The sequence below is a fragment of the Hylobates moloch genome, unplaced genomic scaffold, assembly GCF_009828535.3.
Source record: "Hylobates moloch isolate HMO894 unplaced genomic scaffold, HMol_V3 SCAFFOLD_13, whole genome shotgun sequence".
NCBI lineage: Eukaryota > Metazoa > Chordata > Mammalia > Primates > Hylobatidae > Hylobates > Hylobates moloch.
The window spans coordinates 92,984,573-93,003,752 of NW_026652288.1; the positions used below are offsets into that span (position 1 = coordinate 92,984,573).

The 19,180-nt window shown below is 42.0% G+C and overlaps 1 long non-coding RNA gene and 2 other non-coding genes across 4 annotated transcripts; all 3 read left to right on the plus strand.

Moving 5' to 3' along the window:
- Positions 1 to 764: 764 nt before the first annotated feature.
- LOC116479876 (uncharacterized) lies at positions 765 to 9,121 on the plus strand. Of its 2 annotated transcripts, none has more exons than XR_009209492.1 (4): positions 765 to 953; positions 5,173 to 5,607; positions 7,109 to 7,190; positions 8,301 to 9,121. It is a non-coding gene; the product is annotated as an uncharacterized LOC116479876 (long non-coding RNA). The 2 variants fall into 2 exon arrangements; XR_004251147.1 differs by having other exon boundaries at positions 765 to 924.
- On the plus strand, positions 5,662 to 5,827 carry LOC116481375 (small nucleolar RNA SNORA81). The gene has a single exon (XR_004251538.1). It is a non-coding gene; the product is annotated as a small nucleolar RNA SNORA81 (small nucleolar RNA).
- On the plus strand, positions 6,911 to 7,041 carry LOC116481319 (small nucleolar RNA SNORA63). Its single transcript, XR_004251487.1, has one exon. It is a non-coding gene; the product is annotated as a small nucleolar RNA SNORA63 (small nucleolar RNA).
- Positions 9,122 to 19,180: the final 10,059 nt, after the last annotated feature.

Sequence of the window (19,180 nt, forward strand, 5' to 3'; positions counted from 1 at the left end):
TTTTGATGTGCTCCTCTTTCTTTCTTGAGCCAACCACCCTATTGTTGCCTTTTTCAAATCTCTTGCTTATTAGTATTCCCATTCCCATTTCTATTTTTTATTTTCTTCTTTTATTCTTACGAATTCCTTCTTTTGGCTTTTCTTAGGTTTCCCTTGCTATTTTTTTCTGAATTATTTAATTTACTTTTATTTTGAATTTTTAAAAGCACTGCATTCGTATATCCCACAGGTACTAATATGCACAGCTTTCTCTTTTTTTTTTTTTTCATTTTTAAGATATTCAGTAATCTCAGTTTTGAGACGGTTAAGAGGATTTCTTAATCGATTTTTTTTTTTTACATTTTGAAAATGTTATACAATTTTGCATTGTTTTATTCTCCACTCCTTTGTATCCTACGACAGTCTCCCGCCCCGTTTCTTCACCTCAGTTCTCTAAAGATCGAAGGTCAAGAGGACGGTTTCTTGCCCTGGAGCCTGCGAGAGGGTGGGCCCTTGCGGTTCTTGCGCGGAAACGGCGATAGGGACACCCAGGGCCTAAGGAGGCTGGGGACAGAGCAGATCCTCCCAGCCCCAACCACCACCCCGGAGTAGATGCAAACCCCCAGGGTCCCAAGGGCCGAGACCACACGCTGCGGGCACGAGCCCGATTGGCAGATTGTAGCCGAGTGGTTTCAACGGTAACGCCCCCACCTGAATGCCTCGCTGGGATTGGCTCATTTCTTGGTTCAGACCTGGACGGTGGCCAGAGGAGGACAAGAGGCTTTCACACCGAACTGAGGTGATGTGGACGGCAATGGAGACGCAGCCGCACTTCAACAAGCGGCGGGACCGAGGGGACATGGCGGCAACCTTTGCAGCGTCAGTGCTGCTGGCGGCTGCGAGAAACTGGTGGCGACATTGCCCTAGCCCGCTGCTGTTGCCAAGGTGACGGGGCATAAAGCCGCGGTGGATCGGTGCGTGGGGGCGCGGGGTGGGTGGTGAAGGGAGAAGGAGGCTCGAGCGGGAAGACAGGACGGCGTCCGCTTGTCAGGGGATTCGGCTTCCAGTCCCCCTTCCAGAGGGCGTCCTTCTGCAGCCAGGCCTCTGTCTTCCCCCGCCCCCACAAGGCACGAGCTACAGAATGCTTTTCTGTTTTCTCTTTTTCTATAGTAAGGAAGCGCTTTCTTTTCTCCCCCGTTTATTCATTTACTTCTGGTTCCCGTGTCCTTTTAACATGTCCCCCGTCATTCCCTGTTTAAGGACACAAGATGTTCCAGGCTCATCTTGTACTTAGCTCCTGCCTTGGCGTCATACATTTCTCCAAAGAATCCTGGTTCCTTTTTTTGGAGAATGCTATTTTACAGCCGTATCTAGACTGTAGGTTGTGTTCGTTGCTACTAGGATGCCATTGCTTCTAGACTGTCTCAGCAGACAACGCTAGGAAATTTTATGTATATATATATAGAGAGAGAGAGAGAGATGCACACACACACACGTATTTATGTATATATGTGTGTGTATGTACGTATATATACATATATATTTATATGTGTACACGCACCCTCCCCACACACATCCATACACGCATCAATCCAGGCACATCTATATCTGTTTTATATCTATCTATCTATCTACATGTATGTTTAAAAAACAGCTGAGTTCATACTGTTACCGCAGTTCCAGTTCAGCATCTCACGGTTCAATCAGATCTGCCCTTTCTATAATTGTAACTATTTTCTGAGAGTGAGAAAGCTGGCTCTCCTTATCCACAAGATATTCACTTCTTTGCTCAATCGTGTGCAAAAAGTAGATTCAAAATTGCTAACCCATACCACTGTGAAAAAACAGACCAACTAGCCAGAGTTCAATATTGGTTTACAGTTATGTTTGTCTTTAGTTTCTGTAATTAAAACTGTATTATACAGGTTATGAAGGCAGTCATAGAGGTTTTATGACTATAGAGTTACAAAGTCTCTATAATTAAGGTGTGGAACTAGTGTGTGAATAATATAAAAAGACAAGTAGAATAGAATAGAAAATCCAGAAATAACCCCAAGTGCCCATAGAAAGTTAAAGATAAAAGTGCTATCACATATCTTGGAGCAGAGTTGGGCTTTGTAATACACAGAGCTGGGCCAACTGGTTGGCCATTTGGAAAAAGATAAAATTAGATCTACACCTTATAGCATAACAAAAATAAAGTCTAAATGGATCAGGGATCTAAATGTGAAAAATGAAACAATACAAGTACTAAAAGAAAAAGGCTTTCTAACTATGACTCAAAAACCCATAAGCAATAAAATAAAAAGTTGATAAATTTGACCACATAAAACAAATAGCATAGCAAATACATCATAAAGTCAAAAGAAAACTGAAAAAAAACTGGATTTGGAGAAAATATCTGTAGCACGTATCACGGGTAAAGGATGAAGATCTTTCATATTTAAATTTGAATTTTAAAACTTTTCCAAATCAGTTTTCTCTGTTTACATTAAGCAGTGGCAAAGTGACTTTATCTTTTACATCAGAATATGTCAAAAAAGTAGCAAGTTATACTGCTTTTAAAGATAGAGTCATCCGTTTAAAAATACTTATTGTATCATGTGTCTTAGGGCCCCAGAAGTAAACCCTAACACAGGAATTCCTGTGCAAATAATTAGAAAGTTTCCAGGAAAAAATCGCAGGGGAATAGAGAAATAGAATAGAAAGGGAAGGAAGGCCAGTGAGCCAGCTGCTCTAAGCCTGTTCCCCTGGAGGTGGCTCACTGCTGCTTAACTCTAAGTCAGCGTGCATAGTCGATCCTTGCAGTTGTCCTTACCAGAGAACCAGCAAGCTGGTGTGTTTATGTCTCTACCGCGTCGTTAGTTAAGGTCTGCCCTCAGGGAGACCTAACTTCCCAGATACTTGGGGTTTTATAAAAATATAAAACTTTATGCTTAAGACTTAGTATAAAGTTGTCCATTCAGAACCTTCTTTTTAACTATTGTCCCTGTATGCAGGGAGTTTTTGTTTCAAATTAAACAAAAACTGGGGTTGCAGATATGGTTTATAGGGCCGTATCTCAACAGATCGACAAACTGAAGCTTTCTTTCTGGGTAGACTAGGATGCATGCCTTTTCTGTTCACTGTTGTCAAGTTTAAATGCAGTGTGCAACATGAAAACTGCAGTGATGTGTTATTAGTTGGGAATCTTTGTCATTTGGGATATCTACATGCTATCTGTTTTCAAAGCTCACTGCTGTATTAGCTATGAAGTAAAGCTTGTTTTAACAAAGCAATAGGCTTCATTAAGATCAAGGCTGTATATAAGTCATGGTTTCCTACTGGAAAGATAATTATCTTTAAAGTGAATGATAACCAGTGAATACATATCGGAACAACTTGCTCTGGAGATGTAAATGCAGAGCTTATTCCCTGTTTATACATCTTAAACACAGAATAATAATGTAGGAAATGTCTATTTTGATTTTTCCTAGGACTTTTTTTAGCCAGTGATATTTAGGATATGGGAGGGAAAATAGCCTAATGAAGCAAGTTGCTACACATGAATATCTAGAGGTGATACTAAGACTTTTGAAAAATAGACTTTATTTTATTTTTAAAATGGTTTTAGGTTTCCAGAAAAAAAGTTACAGGTTTACAGAGAAGATAGTACAAAGAGTTCCCATATACCTTGCACCCTATTATTCCTGTTATTAACATTTTATGTTAGTATGGTAAATTTGTGGGGTAATTATATTATGGTTATTATGATACCATTTTTTTCTTTTTTCTGGAGTGCAGTGGCATGATCTAAGCTCACTGCAACCTCCACCTCCCAGGTTCAAGTGATCCTCCTGCCTCAGCCTCCCGAGCACCTGGGACTACAGGCGCACACCACCGTGCCCAGCTAATTTTTGTATTTTTAGTAGACAGTGTTTCACCATATTGGCCAGGCTAGTCTCGAACTCCTGACCTCATGATCCACCTGCCTTGGCCTCCCAAAGTGTTGGGATTACAGGCGTGAGCCACTGCACCCGGCCAGTATGATACAATTAATGAACCAACATTGATGCGTCATTATGAACTAAGGTCCACAATTTATTCAAGTTTTCTTAGTTTTTATGTAAAGTGCTTTTTCTGTTCCAGAATCTTATCCAGGATACCACATTGCATTTTGCTGTCATGTCTCTTTAGACCCCTCTAGGCTGTGACAGTTTCTCAGATTTTTCATATTTTTGGTGACCTTGACAGTTTGGAGGAGGAGTATTCAGGTATTTTGTAGGATATCCTTCTGTTAGAATTGACTGATGTTTTCCTCTGGATTAGACTTGAATTTGGGGCTTTGAGGAGGAAGACTACAGATAAAAAGTGTGATTCTCTTTTTTTTTTTTTGAGACGGAGTTTCGCTCTTGTTGCCTAGGCTGGAGTACAATGGCGCAATCTTGGCTCACTGCAACCTCTGCCTCGCGGTTTCAAGCAATTCTCCTGCCTCAGCCTCCCGAGTAGCTGGGATTACAGGCATGCACCACCATGCCTGGCTATTTTTGTATTTTTAGTATGGGGTTTCTCCATGTTGGTCAGGCTGGTCTCGAACTCCCGACCTCAGGTGATCCGCCTGCCTCGGCCTCCCAAAGCACTGGGATTACAGGCGTGAGCCACCACACCCAGCCTAAAGTGTGATTCTCATCACATCAGATTGAGAGTTATGATGGTTGCTGTTGACCTTAATTACGTGGCTGAGGTAGTATTTGAAAGGGTTCTGTGCTAGAAAGTTACTCTTCTACCCTCCTTCCACACTGTACTATTAGGAAGGAGATCACAATGTCCAACTCACACTCAAGGGAAACATTTTTTTTCTAACTTTTCAAAAGGAGCAGTTTGTTTTGGATGAAACAGATAAAAATGTTGAACCAAGGAATTAAGGATCAAATCCATGAGATTTACTAGAAATTAAATACAAGTACTCATGTGTGCACATGAGTTTTCTCCAGCTGGCAGGTTGGATTCATTGTTACAATATAGCTGTGAAGTGCTATGTTGTCCGTGCCCCCTGCTCAAAGCAATTGTTTCCCACAATCTCTGTCTCACTCAGTTCTATAGTAAGACATGGACGCTTGGTCTCAAACATTATTTCTCTAAGTATTGTTATGAAACTATTATATCTGCTTAATTGATTTGTCAACATAATTACTCATTGTCTTTTTTTTTCAGAGTCTCACTTCATCACCATTATGGAGTGCAGTGGCACTATCTGAGATGACTGCAATCTCCGTCTCTCAGATTCAAGCGATTCTCATGCCTCAGCCTCCCGAGTAGTAGCTGGGAGTACAGGCATCTGCCACCATGCCCAGCTAATTTTTGTATTTTTGGTAGAGACCTGGTTTCGCCTTGTTGGCCAGGCTGGTCTCAAACTTCTGACCTCAAGTGATCCGCCTGCCTCGGCCTTCCAAAGTGCTGGGATTACAGGCGTGAACCACTGAGCCTGGTCAGTTATTGGCTCTTTTTAAAGATTGTGTTGCTTTCTGCCTCAATATTAATATGTTGGAAGTTACCAAGAAGTTCATGACAGATCTATTTCAAATTCCGGTGAAGAAGGAAGAATTGGCCCTTGAAAGAATCAATGTTTTACAATAATTTTGAAAGAGGGTAATGTTTTTCTAATTGATACACATAAAAACCGTAGCCAGGGATTTAAAATTTACCTTCTTGTTTAAGCTCTGTACTAAAATTGCAGAAACTAATAGCATGTCTTAGCATTTGTAATAAAGCTGTCAGAGAAAACCCAAGAAAAAAAAACAGCTGTACCAGATAGAAAAACTGAGTTGAACCTTTTTTTTTCTTTTTTTTAGATGGAGTGTCACTGTCATCCAGGCTGGAGTGTAGTGGCGCAATCTCAGCTCACTGCAGTCTCCACCTCCTGGGTTCAAGTGATTCTCCTGCCTCAGCCTCCCGAGTAGCTGGGATCACAGGTGCCCACCACCATGCCTGGCTAGTTTTTTGTATTTTTAGTAGAGACAGGGTTTCACCATGTTGGCCAGGCTGGTTTTGAACTCCTAACCTCAGCTGATCTGCCCGCCTCGGCCTCCTGAAGTGCTGGGATTACAGGCGTGAGCCATTGTGCCTGGCCTGAGTTGAACCTCTTTTTTAACAACAGGGTACTTTGTTCTAAGATTTGGTACAGTAATATCTATATATAGGCAGAATTAGTAAAATCAATGAATAACTATTCTCTTCCAGTGGTAGGGATGAGGTGTAGAAAGCAAATGGCTTTTTATTCCAACTCTGACATGAATTAACATTTTCCTCTTGGAAATACTATAAGGAGGGAAATTGTATGCTCTTTATGACGAGAGCCTGACCAGTCAGGTTGTTCCTTGTAGAACACAGAGTGAAAGGTATCTGGGCTTCTAAGAAACAGCATATGCCAGTTTCTGGTGTGATAAGAGCTTCTCTTCCCTAGTATTGCTAATTAAGATGCTATTAATAATCTGATTATAGTTGAGCCTTGAACGACATGATTAGGGGCACCAACCCGCATACAGTCGAAAATCTGCATATAATTTTTGACTCCCAAAAAACTTTACTACTAACAGCTTAATGTTGACCAGAAGCCCTACTAATAACAGTCGATTAAACACATATTTTATATGTTATACCTATGATATACTGTATTCTTACAGTAAAGGAAACTAGAGAAAAGAAAATGTTATTAAGAAAATCGTAAGGAAGAGAAAATACATTTACTATTCGTTAGGTGGAAGTGGATCACCATAAAGGTCTTCATCTTCCTCGTGTTCATGTCAAGTAGGCTAAGGAGGAGGAGGGAGTTGGAGGGGTTGGTCTTGCTGTCTAAAGGGTGGCAGAGGCAGAAGAGAAGCCACTTATAAGTGGTCCTGCCCAGTTCAGACCCATTTCCTTCAAGGGTCCACTGTATTTTCTTAGTAAACTGAGGCAGGATCTAGTTACATTGTAGCTGTGAAGTGCTGCATTGTCTTTGCCCCCTGCTCAAAATAAAACTGTTACCTTTCAAGCCCTGTCTGCCATGGTGCTCTAGCAGCGGGGATGTTTGGTCTCATACATATTTACCAATTTAAGTACTGACTTGACAAATGACTCTTGAGAATTAGGGGTTGGTGGTGTTTTGCAGGTAGCGACAGAAGGAAGAAAACATTATCAGGAGGGAATTCAGATAAAGGACAAACCATATTTTGACTGCTACTGACTTGTTGGTAAGTATTCCAGTTCCTTATTTAATGGCAGTATCTATCTAGCAAAAGTTGGTTTAGGGGGAAAGTTTATAGTAGACTTTGCCAGCTGAAGTTATAGGGGGATAAAGGTCACACTCCGCAGTGAACTATGCTGTTATATATAGTTCATTACTCTTGTGTGGCCTAGAGAGTGTGCAGCAGTTGCTTTTTGAAACATAATTTAAATATATACTATTATATCTGTGGTTCTTGTTGACCAGAAGGAGTCAGGAGTGACAGATAACATGTGACTATTGAAATGTGCTTAAGGCAACCTTTTTTTTTTTTTTTTTGAGATGGAGTTTGGCTCTTGTTACCCAGGCTAGAGTGCAGTGGTGCAATCCCGACTCACTGCAACCTCCGTCTCCTGGGTTCAAATGATTCTCCTGCCTCAGCCTCCCGAGAGGCTGGGATTACAGGTGCCCACCACCACTCCCGGCTAATTTTTGTATTTTTAGTAGAGACAGGGTTTCACCATATTGGCCAGGCCATTCTCGAACTCCTGACCTTAAGTGATCCACCCGCCTTGGCCTCCCAAAGTGCTGGGATTACAGGCGTGAGCCACTGCGCCCAGCCTATTTCATTTAATTTTAATTAATTTAAATTTAAATAGCCATATGTAGCTAGTGACTATTTATTGGACAGCGTAGTCCTAAACAACAGTGAACATTTCAGAGCTGACATCTGTAGTTAATTCTGAAAGTGTATCAAATGGATTCATAACTGTTCCTTTTGTTTTGTGCCTGGTGTTTACATCTGTCCCAGACTGACATGACACCCACTCTTGGCTGGCCCATTTGGTAGGGGCTTTAATTTTACTACCCTAAACCCAATACTTTCATCTGCTTTGTAAGTAGTAATGTTCATTTCTCAGCCAGATGAGCCTTTACTCCTTTTGTACTAACTGCAAAATAAATCTTTTCTTTTTCTCTAGATATTTTGATCAGTATCTTGTATTCCATTTAGAAGCACTCTACATATAATTCTGGCAAATAAACAGCCACCGATGATTAACTAGTAGCTCAGATTGTTCAGTAGTTCATGTAGTACTTGCTGAATAATATTCTGATTCATGTTTTTTCTTTTGTTCAGAACTGGCAGTAGAGGTCAACTTGGGAAGACAGCTGTGAGCACAAATATTAAAGAAGACAAAAGGATTCTTTGTGACACTGAGACCTTCTGCAGTGCTATAGTGGGGGAAATGCCAGTGTACACAGCTGGCCTCATTTAATTCTTGGGATGAGATAGTTTGGGATGCAGTGCTTGCTGTTGCTGAGCAGGCGATCACAACGCATACTGTGTTTCTTTCTTTGAGAATATTTGAATCTTGCCTGAATACTCAAAACCGATGAGAGACGCAGGTTTTGATAGCATAGATTTACACCATCATTAGTCATGAGCTCTTGGGAGGAAAGTAATTGGTTTTATCCTCTTCAGAGTTAGACCCTGTGGTTGGGTATGAAAGATGAGTGTCTGTAAAAATCTTTCTGAGAAATGTTACTTCCTCAAGAATCTGTCTCAAAAGAAAAAAAAGAAATTTATTTCCTAGTTCTGTAAAAATTGCTATATTGAGTGTTCTCTATCACTTAATAATATACTTATTTTATTATTAAGTGGACTTAAAGATATGCAGTGTATAAAATCAGCTAATTATGTTAAACCATGGTATCTCCCTTTATTGTGTTAGGCTGAATAGAACAAACTTTAAAATAATTTTTTTAAAGAAAATATTTGAATTCATTTTGTTTGGTATTATGTTTTTATTCAGAAAAGCATTTTATTAGTGCTAGGTGTGAACCTGAGCCTTTTGCTAAATACCAGCAGCAATCATGTCCTAGAGTTAAATCCCAGAAAAATTGCCATATTGTATATTAAAGGTTCAATAAATTACAATAAAGTATTTTTTCTTTAAAGTGATTTGGTCCTTATTCGTTAAAAATCATACTTTTTGCCGTAACTCCATATTTTCAAAGGAAGAAGATGAAATGAAATAGTACTCTATAGTAAATATTTTATTCCAGTTACAAAATTACACAGAAATGTGGCTTTTTGTAAAAAGGTTTAGTAGTTCCAAATTGGGCTGGGTGTGTTGGCTCACAGACTGGGCATGATGGCTCATGCCTGTAATCCCAGCACTTTGGGTGGCCCAGGCGGGCAGATCACCTGAGGTCAGGAGTTCGAGACACCAGCCTGACCAAAATGGTGAAACCCTGTCTCTACTAAAAATGCAAAATTAGCCGGGCATGGTGGTGCGTGCCTGTAATCCCAGCCACTCGGGAGGCTGAGGCAGGAGAATCGCTTGAACCTGGGAGGCGGAGGTTGCAGAGAGCTGCGATCATGGCACTGCATTCCAACCTGGACGACAGAGCGAGACTCTGTCTCAAACAACAACAACAAAAGTTCCAAGTTAGCTGCTGCTTGGCAGTAGCACAAAGACTGATCAATGAGGGTGTTCATCAGCACCATCTGCCAAGCATTATCTGCTTCTTATGAGAAAAAGGAAGCATTTGAACATAAGATTTCTCCCTCTTCTGGTGTGGCAAAAATTTTCTGGTACGTGCAAAGTAGTTACATAACAGCAAAGTTTTCTTTGTTAATGGACTAATATTAATCAGTAAAGTTTTTTTTTCCGTAACAATAACACGGAGTAGATATAATGGGTCCTATAACAGAAAAATTGACATTGAACGTGACCTTTTTTTTTTTAAAACAATAGACTTTATTATTTAGAGCCATTTTAGGTCAACAGAAAAACTGAGCAGAAAGTACAAAGAATTCCCATACACTCCCTGTTCTCACACACGCACAGTCTCCTGCACTTCTACATCCCACACCAGAATGGTACATGGGTTACAATCACTGAACCTCTATTGACACGTCATTATCACTCAAAGTCATAGTTTACATTAGGATTCATTCTTGGTATTGTACATTCTATGGATTTAGAGAAATTTATGATGACATATGTCCACCATTATAGCATCATACGGAGTATTTTGACTGCCCTGAAAATCCTCTGCTCTACCGATTCATCCCTCCCCGCAACCCCTGGCAACCACTGATTTTTTCTTTTCTTTCTTTTTTTTTTTTTTCAAGATGGACTCTTGCTCCGTCGCCCAGGCTGGACTGCAGTGGTGTGATCTTGGCTCACTGCAACCTCTGCCTCCCGGGTTCAAGTGATTCTTCTGCCTCAGCCTCCCAAGTAGCGGGGACTACAGGCGCCCGCCACCATGCCCGGCTAATTTTTGTATTTTTAGTAAAGACGGGGTTTAGTAAAGACCGTGTTAGCCAGGATGGTCTCGATCTCCTGACCTCGTGATCCATCCGCCTCGGCCTCCCAAAGTGCTGGGATTACAGGCATGAGCCACCACGCCCAGCCGACCACTGATCTTTCTACTGTCTCTATGGTTTTCCCTTTTCCAGAATGTCATATAATTGGAATCCTACAGTATATAGCCTTTTCAGATTGGCATCTTTCACTTAGATTGCTTAAGCTTCCTCCATGTCTTTTCATAACTTCATAGCTCATTTCTTTTTAACATTGAATAATATTGCATTGCTTGAATGTACTACAGTTTATCCATTTGCCTACTGAAAGACATCTATGTTGCTTCCAAGCTTTGGCAATTATGAATAAAGCTGCTATAAACATCAGCGCACAGGTTTTTGTGCAGACATAAGTTTTCAGCTCCTTTGGGTAAATACCAAGGAGAGTGATGGCTGGATCATATGGTAATAGTATGCTTCGTTTTGTAAGAAACTGCCAAACTGTCCTCCAGCTTGGCTGTGCTATTATATTCCCACCAGCAGCGGATGAGAGTCCTGTTGCTGCACACCTCTCCAGCATTTGGTGTTGTCATGTTTTGATGACAGACATCAGATTCTTATTTTTTCCCACTCAAATTATCTCAAATTATTTATCAAGGGCCAGGCGTGGTGGCTCACGCCTGTAATCCCAACACTTTGGGAGGCTGAGGCGGGCAGATCACTTGAGGTCAGCAGTTCGAGACCAGCCTGGCTAACATGGTGAAACCCTATCTCTACTAAAAATAAAAAAATTAGCCAGGTGTGGTGGCTCACGCCTGTAGTCTCAGCTACTTGGGAGGCTGAGGCAGGAGAATTCCTTGAACTGGGGAGGCAGGGGTTGCAGTGAGCCGAGATTGCACCACTGTACTCCAGCCTAGGCTACAGAGCGAGACTCTGTCTCAAAAAAAAAAAAGAAAATTCAAGTTTTGTCTTGACCACAGTTTATAATTTGTTAAAAGAACTTGTCTGACGTGCAATGAGTTCTACCAAATAGTATTGCCTAGAAAATAATACGTTAATGAATTTCGGGAAAGAGCCCCTGTCCTTTCTCAGTCCCAGTATTGATACTTGCCATTTTCTTCACCATAAAACTGCTGCTGTGGCAAGGTAAATGCTACACTCCTTGGAAGTATTGTATCAATTAAAAGTTATCACTGCCTTCAGTAAATAAATGTGCAAAAGGAGAGCCAATGAATAAGCTGCAGGAAAGGGCATCTACCCTGATGTCCATTCCCTACGAAGTGTAGGAGACAGATGGGGAGAGCTGCATAAAGATGAGACAAAAAATCGAAACAGGCCAGGCATGGTGGCTCTTGCCTGTCATCCCAGCACTTTGGGAGGCCAAGGGGGGCGGCGGATCACCTGAGGTCGGGAGTTTGAGACCAGCCTGACCAACATGGAGAAACCCCGTCTCTACTAAAAATAAAAAATTAGTCGGCCGTGGTGGTGGGTGCCTGTAATCCCAGCTACTCGGGAGGCTAAGGCAGGAGAATCATTTGAACCCGGGAGGCAGAGGCTGCGGTGAGCCAAGATTGTGCTGTTGGACTCCAGCCTGGGCAACAAGAACGAAACTCTGCCAAAAAAAAAAAAAAAAAATCAAGATTAAACAAAACCAGCAAACAAACCCTAACATGCTGTATTAGGAAAAGGTATAACTACCTAATTTACTAAGTAGCCTTTACAGCCCTGTGTCTTTTTTTTTTTTTTTTGAGACAGAGTCTTGCTCTGTTGCCCAGGCTGGAGTGCAGTGGTGCAATCTCGGCTCACTGCAAGCTCCGCCTCCCGGGTTCACGCCATTCTCCTGCCTCAGCCTCTCCGAGTAGCTGGGACTACAGGCGCCCGCCACCACGCCCGGCTAATTTTTTGTATTTTTAGTAGAGACGGGTTTTCACCGTGGTCTCAATCTCCTGACCTCGTGATCCGTCCGCCTCGGCCTCCCAAAGTGCTGGGATTACAAGCGTGAGCCACCGCGCCCGGCCAGCCCTGTGTCTTAGTGTGTTCGGGCTACTGTAACAGATGACCATAGACTGGATGGCTTACAAACAATAGATACTTATTCTCACAGTTCTGGAGGCTGAGAAGTCTAGGATCAAGTCACTAGCAGACTTGGTGTCTGGTGAGGACCCACTTCCTGGTTCATAGATGGCCACCTTCTTCCTGTGTTTTCGCATAATGAAAGGGACAAGGGAGCTCTCCAGGGTCTCTTTTATAAGGGCACTAATCACATTCATTAGGGTACAACCCTCATGACCTAATCATCCCCCCAAAGTCCCACCTCCTAATAACCCTCACACTGAGGGTTAGAATTTTAACATTTGATTTCGGTGGGTCGGAGGAAACAAACATTCAGGCTGTAGCATTCCACCCCTGGCCACAGCAAATTCATGTCTTTCTCACATGCAAAATATATTAATTACATCCTAACAGCCCCCAAAATCTTAACTCATTCCATAGTATGATCTTAAGATCAACTCTATAGTCTAAAATCTAAAGTCCTATCTAAATATCTAGATCAGATATGGGAGAGACTCAAAGTACAATTCACGCTGGGGCAAATTGTTTTCTAGCTGTGAACCTGTAAAACCAAACAAGCTTTGTGCTTCCAAAATACAATAATAGGACAGGCATAGGATGGACATCTCCATTCCAAAAGAGAGAAATAGGAAAGAGGAAAGTTATAACAGGCCTCAAGGATGTCCAAACTGTAAGACAAACTCTATGAAATTTTAGGCTCAAGAATAATTCTCTTTGGCTTGATGCTCTGCCCTCCAGGTCCACTGGGGAGAAGGTCTTGCCGTTCGGTCCCACTGAGGTGGCGGTTCTGCCCTCACAACTCTACTTGGCAGGGATTGTGTCCCCCAACCACTAGGTAGCTCACACAGGTTTGGACAGAGGCAATCTGGCCTATTAAAAGCAAGCCAATGATCCCCCTTTTGAGACTAAGAAGGCAGCTCTGATGGTCCCTGAATTGCCTTTGGGACCATTCTTCCCTTGTCTTGAAGAATAGTGCACATTCCTAGCCAAATGGTCCCATTTGGCTATCCAAGAAGTCTGACAGCCTTCCTTTGTTACTTCCCATCTCCTTCCCCTCCACACACTCTTCTTAGGTGTCAGTTCAACTGCTAGTTTTTCTCTTGGCATGACTAATTAAATTCATGATTCACATCCATTCTAATCTCCCTCTCAAACGGTTGCTTGGCAATACTCTGAGCATTCTCATTTTTTGCAATATGGATAGCTGGGAATTTTTCAACTGTTTAAATTCTGCTTGCTTTTTGCTTAAAAATTCTGTCTTTAAGTCATTTCTCTCTTCTGGCATTTTACTATAAGCAGTCAGGAGGAGCCAGGCCATGCCTTCAACACTTTGCTTAGAGATTTCCTCAGCCAAATACCCAATTTCATTGCTCTCAAGTTCTACATTCTGCAAAACAGTAGAACATGAACTCAACTCAGCCCAGTTCTTTGCCACTTTATACTACAGACCACCTTTCCTCAAGTTTCCAGTAACATGTTTCTCTTGTCCATTTGATACCTTACCAGAATGACCTGTACCATCCATATTTCTACCAAAAATCTGTTCATGTTTATCTAGTGCATTAGCCCATTCTCACTTTCCTGTAAATAACTACTGAGACTGGGTGGTTAATAAAGAAAAGAGATTTAATTGACTCACAGTTCTGCAGGTTGTACAGGCCTCAGGAAACTTACAATCATGGTGGAAGGGGGAGGGGAAGAAAGCACATCTTCACATGGCAACAGGAGAGACAGTGAAGGGGGAAGTGCCACATACTTTTAAACCATCAGATCTCATGAGAACTCACTCACTATCACAAGAACGGCAAGGGGGAAACTACCCTATGATCCAACCACCTCCCACCAGGTCCTTCCCCCACCATTGGAAATTACAATTAAACAAGAGATTTGGATGGGGACACGGAGCCAAACCATATCACCTAGGTATCTATAAGAAGATGGAGGCCGTCTCTCAGAGGCCTCAGCAGACACCTTGCAACTGAGCAATAGCACCAGCAATAGCACCGGCCAGAGATCTTCTTATTACAGCCCTTTCCCTGCCAGCACCAGCAGGGGCCAAAGCAGCCCCTTCGGCAGCCCTTTCCACAACTTTAGCATGGTCAACAGCCTCATCTACTCCTGAGAGGGCTCCGAGGTGTAGAGCAGACTCTCAGACTTGAGTATGCACACCTGAGACGTGCACACATGCTGATTAGAATGCAGATTCCAAGTCAGTAGGTCTGGGGTAGGACGTGAGTTCTGGGTTTCTGTCGAGTTCCTAGGTGATCTCGTGGTCCTTTGACCACACTTGGAGTAACAAGGGTGTAGTAGATAACTCTTGCTACAACCCAGCGAGCTTTTACAGGTTTCTCTGCATGTGGGACTCTCCAGAGAGAAATCCGTTTCACTGTCTTCTGTGATAGGTAGCCTGTGAGCCCCGTGAGGGTGGGGACCATGTCTATTTTGTTTATCACTGTATGCCAGGATTGCAAGCTCAAGTGTGTACAGACGGCTAAAAAAACATAAGCCAACGAAGTTACTGGGTGAGAAAACTAACATCATTTGGCAACTGAAGCAGTAGAGGGTAGTTGGGACTGACTAGCGGAAGCCTGCTGGGAACAGCTGGTTCTTTCTCTCCCCTGGCAACATTCTGATTCTTTTTTTTTTTTTTTGACAGTCTTGCTCTGTCGCCCAGGCTGGAGTGCAATGGCGCTGCAACCTCCGCCTCCTGGGTTCAAGCAATTCTCCTGCCTCAGTCTTCCGAGTACCTGGGATTACAGGTGCCTGCCACCACACCCAGCTAATGTTTTGTATTTTTAGTAGAGATAGGGTTTCGCTTTGTTGGCCAGGCTGGTCTCAAACTCTTGACCTCAGGTGATCCACCCGCCTCGGCCTCCCAAAGTGTTGGGATTACAGGCGTGAGCCACTGCGCCCAGCCAGCATTTTTATAGAAGAGCTAGATATCTGAATTTTTACAGGAAACCTCCAACTTTGTGTTATTTGCCTCTAAAGATTTTTTTGTCGTTGTTATCATACTGTCCTAGGCAACACCACAAATCCTTGAACTATGCATTGGCAGCTCACAAATCACCTCTGTCTGGTACATGGTATATTCTAATGGCAATAAAATGGCACAAGCAAAAAAAAAAAAAAAGAAGATGGAGGCCGTCTCTCCAGCAAGCCTCGCTTCCTTTTGAGCCCTCACCAGAATCACCTTTCCCAGTCACTTAATGGCAATATCAGCTTTTTCTTTTCCTTTTATTTTTTTGTTTTGTAAACAATATAGTTGCATACAAATATAAAGTTATGTACCTTCAAAGGTGTGATTACAGCAAAGTATCTTAAAATGTTTTAACAATGTACAAATACATTCATTAAATAATTAATTTTATTAATTATGAATAATTAATTTTATTAATTATGAATAATTAATTTTATTAATTATGAATAATTAATTTTATTAATTATGAATAATTAATTTTATGAATGAGTTGTGATAAATAATCAGTTGTGAGAAAAACTCTGCTAGCTGAACTGAAGGGGAAGGAGATGAGAAGAAACGAAGGAAGGCTGTCAGGCTTCTTGGATTTTATAGGATGGGACCATAGCACTATTTGGCTAAGAATGTGCACCACTCTTCAAGACAAGGGAAGAATGGTTTCAAAGACTCCAACAGAGTTTATAGTACCTATAATACAATCTGCAGGTGCCTACAGTGATTTATAGGTTGGTTTAATTTGAAATTATATGTATTTCTTCGTGTAAAAGAAGTCATTGGCCGGGCGCAGTGGCTCATGCCTGTAATCCCAGCACTTTGGGAGGCTGAGGTGGGTGGATCACAAGGTCAGGAGTTCAAGACCAGCCTGGCCAATATGGTGAAACCTCATCTCTACTAAAAATACAAAAATTAGCCAAGCATGGTGGTGCATGCCTGAAGTCCCAGCTACTTGGGTGGCTGAGGCAGAAGAATTGCTTGAACCCGGGAAGCAGAGGTTGTAGTGAGCCAAGATCGCACCACTGCACTCCAGCCTGGACAACAGAGCGAGACTCCTTCTCAAAAAAAAAAAAAAAAAAGTGATTAATGATTTACCATGTCCCCATTATAGCAAGAAAAAAATATATGCATAAAATAAAATGTATTTTAGACCTTTATTAGGTCAAGTATTTAATGATTATTCTCACTATAACATAAGAATAATACTCTTTTAGTGGTAAAAGATTTCATTAGACCAAGGACCACTGAAGAGCTTCCATAAGTTCCAAGAAGTAAAATCTTGCTATCCGGTCCATAAAATAAATAGAACAGCAGAAATCTCTGAGTTTCCCTTATATTATGAAGATTCTGTTTATATTAATTTGGCCTTAAGAAAAAGACTTGTTACAAATAAAAACAAATAAAATTTTAGAAACTAGATAACACCACTGGCCTGAATTTGGTTTTTACTGGCTTGCGAATCTCTAGGATGAGAAATTTCCCATGAAGTACATATTAAGTTGTAAAATTTACAATTATTTCTAAGTTCTACATAAGCCAAAGTACTCACTTTTATTATGGAAACAAACCTTTCTTCTGAAAATGATGTACAGAAATAATAAGTAAACACATAGAACTTTGAGACAGGCTAAGAACATTTGTCTATGTTCTGTAGATCAAAATGATGCAAAGGTCTCCATTACATATGTTTGTGAACACAAACATTTTTATTAATTTGGGATATATGGACATTACATAAGTATATGCATACATGTGCACACCATAAAATACATTTTAATAATGTTTCCAGCTGCATCATGATTTCAAGCCTCAACTGTTAGAAAAAAGAAAGCAAACTTAGTATGAACACTGCTTTTCCTTTTTTAAAATAAAAATTGTCAGTGGAAAAACAAATCCAACTTCTTTGCAGCATGTACTGAACTCTAAAAGGTTCAGAGTCAAGAATCTTGTTAGTTGCTCCCTAATATAACAGAACATGTATGTTTTCTCTTTCTATTCAGGAAGTCTGATTATCTCCAATATTTTGTCCTATGAACTTTCCAAGATAAGACATAGCCATGCTGGTTAAATTCTTTCTGCTGCCCACCTTACACCTGATGTAGCCAGATAGCTTGGCACCTTATTGCACCATAGCTCTGATGATCACTGCCAACCACTGCACTCTGAAATGAAACACAGCATCAAAGGAGAATATCACCCACAGCACTGAATAGACAATAAGCCCCAACCAGAAAATGATGCTGCCTCTGGGACAGTTTTATTCTCTTGAGGGGATGCCTTCCTAACCTTCCTGGACTCAAATACCCAATGGCCCCTTCCGCCAATGCAGGCCAACCATTAGTCTACCTTTGACATTACATTGCAACATCAATATCAGCTTTTTCTAGCAGGTACTGCAAAACTCTTCCAGCCCCTACCCCTTACCCAGATCCAAAACTGCTTCTACATTTTCAGATATTTGTTACAGCAACATCCCCATTTCTTGGTCCCAGTTTCTTTGCTCATCTGGGCTGGAAAGTCCAAGATCAAGGCATGGGCAGATTCCGTGTCTGACTTCCTCATAGATCGTCATCTCCCCTGTCCTCTATGGCAGAAAGAACAAGGGAGCTCTCCGAGGTCTTTCTTTTTTTTTTTGAGATGGAGTCTCGCTCTGTCACCCAGGCTGGAGTGCAGTGGCGCGATCTCGGCTCACTGCAAGCTCCGCCCCCCGGGTTCACGCCATTCTCCTGCCTCAGCCTCCGGAGTAGCTGGGACTGCAGGTGCCCCCGACCGTGCCTGGGTAATTTTTTGTATTTTTAGTAGAGACGGGGTTTCACCGTGGTCTCGATCTCCTGACCTCGTGATCCACCCACCTCGGCCTCCCAAAGTGCTGGGATTACAGGCGTGAGCCACCGCACCCAGCCTCTCCAAGGTCTTTTTTTTATAAGGTAACTAATCTCATTTGTGAGGGCTCCACCCTTATACGTAATCACCTCCCAAAGTCTCCGCATCCCAATCATATCACAGTGGAGGTTAGGATTTCAGTATGTGAATGTGTGGGGTGGGGGTTGGGCACAAATATTTAGCCTATAGTACCCTGCTAATTAATGGGGATTTTATTCAGCAAGGGTGGGGATCATTCATTATCTCCATTCAAGGACACCTTTGATACTTTCTTGAACTTCGTAGCACAAGGCACTCCTTCCTCCTCCACATTTCCCCTTCCAAGGGCCCCATTCCCACTTTCTTCCTCCCACCTCTTTAACTCCCAAGCCTCCTTTTGCATGCCATTAGATGTGATGCTCTGCTATCCTCTCCACACTCTTTTATTTATTTATTTATTTATTTATTTATTTTGAGACAGAGTCTCACTCGGTAGCCCAGGCTGGAGTGCAGTGGTGCAGTGAGCTTGGCTCACTGCAACCTCTGTCTCCTGGATTCAAGCAATTCCCACGCTTCAGCCTCCCAAGTAGCTAGGACTACAGGTGCGTGCCACCACGCCCAACTAATTTTTGTATTATTAGTAAAGACAGGGTTTCACTATGTTGGCCAGGCTTGTCTCGAACTCCTGACCTCGTGATCCGCCTGCCTTAGCCTCCCAAAGTGCTGGGATTACAGGTGTGAGCCACTGCGCCCGGCTCTCTCCACACTCTTCTTAGATGTCCTGTCTGCTCCTCCA